Source organism: Anas acuta, chromosome 5 (genome assembly GCF_963932015.1).
Source record: "Anas acuta chromosome 5, bAnaAcu1.1, whole genome shotgun sequence".
NCBI lineage: Eukaryota > Metazoa > Chordata > Aves > Anseriformes > Anatidae > Anas > Anas acuta.
The window spans coordinates 20,889,587-20,895,603 of NC_088983.1; positions in this window are offsets into that span (position 1 = coordinate 20,889,587).

The window sequence follows — 6,017 nt, forward strand, 5'->3', positions numbered from 1 at the left end:
CTGACCAGATAACAAATTCCAGGTTGCAATGCTTTATCTTAAATAAGGAAATTCTGACTTCTCCTAGCTTTTACATAATACCAACAGGTGGAAGAAGTAAATTTAGCTTTGTACTCCATCTCAAGGAATCCAAAGCTACAACTCCCAACCCTCAGAGACTGCCCTTACAGAGCTTAGCATATTCAGAGATTAAGAGAAATTCATTCCTGCCATTGTGTCAATCTGTTATACAATTTAAGAGATGATTCAAAACTTTTCCAAACAAAGCCTGAAAAGGCAAAGATGGAGGTTGTTTTGAATACTGGTCCTATTTGCAATGCAGCCTCATTGCAGTGCACCCTCTTAAGAGTATCCAACTGAGCAAGACAGACTGAAGAAACGAAAAGGAAATGGTGGAGAAGTAAGAAACTCCTGAAGCCCTGACACCCCAGAGCTATGGTTTCAGTTATACTTGCACAATGCCAGGTATCCTTTAAGATCATTTATGTATATATTGACCAGTTAATTTGATTTTCCAACCTCTGACTATGCAGTTCCCTGCCCGCATTTGTGTATGAGATTTCTGGTAGGCATCAGAGTGAGTATGAAAGTGAAAGAAGGCTGTAACAGCAAAGGATCTGCTGACTGCTTGAATTGTTCAGTGGATGAGTAGGAAATGAAAGCACAGATGATTTTTTGTGGTTAAAAATCAGACAATCAAATCAGTATTAAGGAGCTATGCAAACTAGTAAGAGGTAAGATGGGTGACAAGGCAAAAGCAAGATGGGTTTCAAAGGTTAGGACAAGAGGCTTAAAATCACACTGGAATATGGCCAGTCAGTGAAGGGTGTGAAGAAATTACATGATCTGAAAGACAGCACAGTCAAAATGTCCTGGCATCTCAGAAACATTATTATTTGTATCATACTCCCACCCAGAGGCTCCATGTAAGTATCAGGGCCCCATTGTGCTACATATTGCACAAACACAGCAAACGACAATCAAAGCCAAAATCACAGGAACAGCAGAGAAAAAGCATTAGCACTGCAGCATATAGGAGGCAGAGCTCTGGTTGAGTGGGGAGCAAAGTGAAAAGGTTTCATGCCAGAACGACTCTGGGTTTGCTCCAAAGGATCATGAACCTCTCAATGAACTTGCAGCCCGGTGAGTTCTGTGTAGTTCCAGGTGCTGTAATGAATGTTTCACAGAGAGATAATTAACCCCCCTCACCCCAAAGCTCCACAGAGCTGATGCTTTCCAGCACAATCTGTCCGTGACACCATAGTAGAGTGCAGAGCCAGCTTTATTATTTCAGTTTGTTCTGTTCCTTTTTACTGCTACTGCTCTCTAAGGTTAATTGTATTCCCTGTGCTGATGCACAGTGGTATCTATACATAGACCTTGCTGTATGGATTCTTCTTTTTTTTTCTTTTTTTTTTTTTTTTCTCCCTGATTTCTAATCAATAAGAAGTTCAAACACTATGCAGCTTTCTCAATAAAATGCCAGGAGTCAACCAGTGAAGTGGGAGAGGGCAAAAGTAAAGGAACAAACCATTGACCCATTCTCACTTAGCCCACTCTTTTCTTGGTTTAGAAAAGGACTCAAAGGAGAGGAAAAGAAAACAAACAAACAAACAAACAAACAAACAAAAAAGAGAATCACCCAAATGCAAACTTTTTCCTTCTGAAAGATAGGAAGTAGTAAATTGTAGCATGCATCATTGCCCTTGTTCCTGTATCTCAGTCTGTTTCCAGACTGCAATCTGAGGAACAGATTACCCAGAGAAGCTGTGGGTGCCCCATCCCTGGAAATGTTTAAGGCTAGGCTACATGGGGCTTTGAGCAACTTGTCTAGTGGAACGTGTCCCTGCCCATGGCAAGGGGGTTGGAACTTGACAATCTTTGAAAGTCGTTTCCAACCCAAACCATTCTATGATTCTATGATCCAGCTGAGTAGTTAGGCTATTCCTTCCTTCTTCAGACTCCTAAGTTCATATCCACTTCAGAGCTATTTTGGGAGACCAGACCAGTGGAAGCCTAGAAGAGTGACTAGGCAATATATTGTTTCTGGGATAGACTGTGACTACATCCATACCAGCAGTAACACACAGACAAGATCTTCCTCTGCCCTTACTAATCCTGCAACCACAAGTATGGATAAGCACAAAGGATAAACCAGGTCCCTTACAAATATGTTTCTGTTACATTATCTCAGTGAAATTCCAGCCCTGTGTCTTGGGTAGAAGTTAACGTTCATCACATGCTAACGTAACTAACCCAATTGAGTCTCTGCTGGCTCAGCTATCTTCTTGCAGTGATCTCATGAATGTGCATACATGATCATAGTATACAAAATGAAAGAGAATGAATAGTGTCTCAAGATTATAGGCATGAAAAACACAGAAAGACAAACAAGTTCACATGCCAGCGTGCAATGTTATTTGAAAGTCCAAAAATGTAAAGATTATGGCAGATTTTCAGTACAGTGACTACTGGAGTACTTTTATGTGTCCTGTTTGGTCAGGAAAAAATATCTTCCTCTTACTGTTATAGCCCAAGAAGGTGCATTGTGAGAAATTTGCTCCGGTCTCTAATAAAACTATCACTAGGGTCTGATGGAGGCTAAATGGAGCATTACACTGTCCTATTCTGATAACTGTTACAGTATATTTCCAACATAATTATTTAACACTGTTCACCATTAGAAAGAACCTTTGATTTATATTTTAATTTCCTTTTTGTGGGGGAGAAGATGATTGTAATTTAACAGAGATCCATAACATATTCATGGTGTTAAGTGGGGAAGAGATAAATCAGATGATTCATTTCATACTGAAATCAACCCAAACTGAAAGTAAATAGCCACCCTTGCCCCCTTCTGGATGATCAAGCTCCCTTGTTTTGGAATAGTTAATACTGAACTTGAACAAATCTCTCCTTGTTTAAAAGTTTAGATTTGAGGAACGGACCAAGATAGATGGTTTCTTTCTCTGTAAGGTATTGATTAATGGATTGTACTAAATAGTGTGACATGCCCTTTAAATGGAATTTACAAGTAATATATTGTATGGCAACTGCATTATTAATGATTTTGATACCCAGTATTTGTGTCTTCCTACTCTGAGCTCTTCTTATTTATACTGGCAAAGGTGGAGGGCAAAAGCTGGCTCTCCAAGTTTTCTGGGTTTTGTTCTCACAATCATATATATTCGTAGGCTCATTCTCATTATTCACATTACTTCTAGCCTGACAGCTTTACTGACTATATGCCAGCACTAGAAGGAGGGGAAACAAAAAGAAACAAACCAAAATAAAATTCTTTTTCGAGAGAATCACCAAACCCTTTAGATAAATATACATGTATATATCAGTAAGAATTAAAGATGGCAGTAGGACTCATACCCCTCATTATTAAAAGATGTTTTCAGTCACAAAGAAAGGAATCAGAGAGAATCAAATTTTACTTTTTTTTTTTTTAGTTTATGAATTTCTCTGCTTATTTTTCCTGCACTTTGAGAGGCAGCCTGTACTGCATATGTACTGATGTGTTTACCAAGAGGTAGACTTGTGCATGAAAAACTGAAATGAAGAGCAAAGGCAAATTAAAAAGCAATTATACAAGAAAGCAAAGTCAAACAACAGTATTGTTCAGTTTGTATTATTCAGTCTATCAAGAAGCAGAGAATCATGAACTCCCAGAAATAGAGGGATAATTTACAGAACATCAAGACATTGCAGGATATTTTTTTTTTAGTCCTTGCCAGAGAAGGCATCAGGGAGATGTTTCTGTCAGACCTTTTCCTTTCATAACAGTGAAAGATGTTGTTAGCAGCTGAGATTTCAGAAGAGAAAATATACTATCAAACTGAAAAATTAAACAACAACGAATCATCACAACATAGTAGAACAGAGCTGCTGAGGAAACTGGCAAAAACTGACTGAAGTATCTGGCAAAAATATCAGGGGCATAACCTTCTCATTAAGAGATTTTATTGTCACCCCATTAAAATCAAGAACCTGGCTTGCAACCAGTTGGCAGTTTTACTGAATAGTGACTGATATCAGATATTGAAATCTGTCTTTGATGCTAGGAATGACAGATTAGAGTTGCCACCTGTTCAAAGCATCCTAAGTTCAGCATAGGTATCAAGAGGAACAGAATGTTATAAGAATTAGAGGTAACTGAAAATCACTTTTCCATTTTTGGAAAGCTGTGGACTTGTAAAAATACCTTATCTAACTTCAGAATGAATGTTATAGCTTTCAGAATGAGAGAAATGGAAGTGAAGTCCACAACCAATGGTTTGAAATAATCAAACCACTCTGTGATGCAGTTTTCCAGAGGGACCCAGATTCGTACTTGGGCACCCTCAGTTCACTGCCATTTCCCAGATTCAGCCCCATTGGACCTAGGGGACAGACTGGGACCCAGGTGTGCACAGACTCAGAGAGCCATATCCAGAGATGGATACCACAGTCAGGAAGTCAGAGCTCAGCTCTGAAACAAGGAGCCAAAAAACCCTAGGTCTTGAGCCAGTTTGGCAGTGACTCTGCCTCAGAATGGAAGGTTCTTGAGGCTCCAGGTAAAGCAGCCAGACAAACTACTTTTTTTTTTTAATGAAAACAATTTTTCAAAAAAAAAATCAACAAATTATTTTAGATGGAAATAGCAAGTGTTATTGAACAACATGGCATTTTTTCACCTTTGCCAACCTCCCTGCAGTGCTTCTTTTGTTTTTCCAATAGAGAAAGGGATAATGAGGAGAGAAATAATTACCATTTCTGACCAGCTAGTGTGAAAGTATGAGTGTGCTTTCTGCTGAGCACGTCAGTATACAAACTTACATCCTATGTAATAATTACATTGTTCTGTCTTTTGACATGGTGTGACATAAAAAATCTCAGGATGTCAAAAGACCACTAGAAGAAGAATAAATATTGAACAGGGCTGAAAAAGCTTTGAACAAGGCAGTAAAAATAGGTACAATTCAACATTCATCTAAGTAATTTCAGGAACAATTGCTGCATTCCAAGAATAAATATTACTTACAAGCATTTAATTTGTCTAGTGAGAATTTTTAAACATTTTATGTCTTAGCAAAACTCATTGAAATTAAATCATTTAAAAATTAATCCAGAGAAGCTAGATTTTTCTCAACCAGTTTTCTGCCTCCAAGAGTTTGAACAGTCTACTGAGTACATTGGAAATGTTTCCATGAAATACAGTGTGCTTCTTTACCATCTATGTGTCACTGTAAACAAAGAAAGTTTGATAGCTAAACTAGTGGAAGATGTCTTTTTAAATCTAATTGGCTTCCCATGTACACTCATGCAAATTTGAATTTTCTTGAATCCATTTATTGAGTGATATGTATTGAATTTTCTTAAATTTGAGATTATTTTGGTCTTTGTTTTTGCATCATTAAGAGGTTTTTTGTTGTTGTTCTTTTTTTTTTTTTTTTTCTGTTTAACATAGATTTTATGTCACTTTCAACAGCATTTTAAATGTCCTCTTTGTTCTGGTGCAACATCAAACTGCCTGAGACATTAACTTTGTTTAGGTTCACAAAATTTGATCTTTAAGAGATATACACATCATCAGTCAAAATGAAGTGTTATCACCAAAGCCACAGTGTACATGTGGTTGTAGAGAAAAAAAAAATATCACATTTGAAAGAAAGTAACTGTTCTTGTAGTCTCTGTAAGCACTGAGTAAAATAAGAAATTATCTCATATTTATGCCCAGGCTGTTCAGAAACTGACTCAAACACTTCTTTGAGTTTTGAAAAATTGGTTAATATCTATCTGCAAATTATTTTAATTGGTCATTTGTTTACTTATCTATAAAGAAAGAAATTCTTAGGATAATTTCGTTCTGCTTGGAGACAGTAGGTATGAGAAGTCTTATAAAAATAAATCACAGGATTGAGAGGGGAGGACTTGTAAAACATCCTATGAATGTCGTAGCACCTAAATGTCTAAACTTCTTGACAAGCATGTGAGTTTTTTAGTGTTTATCTACTTATTTGCATTTTTTA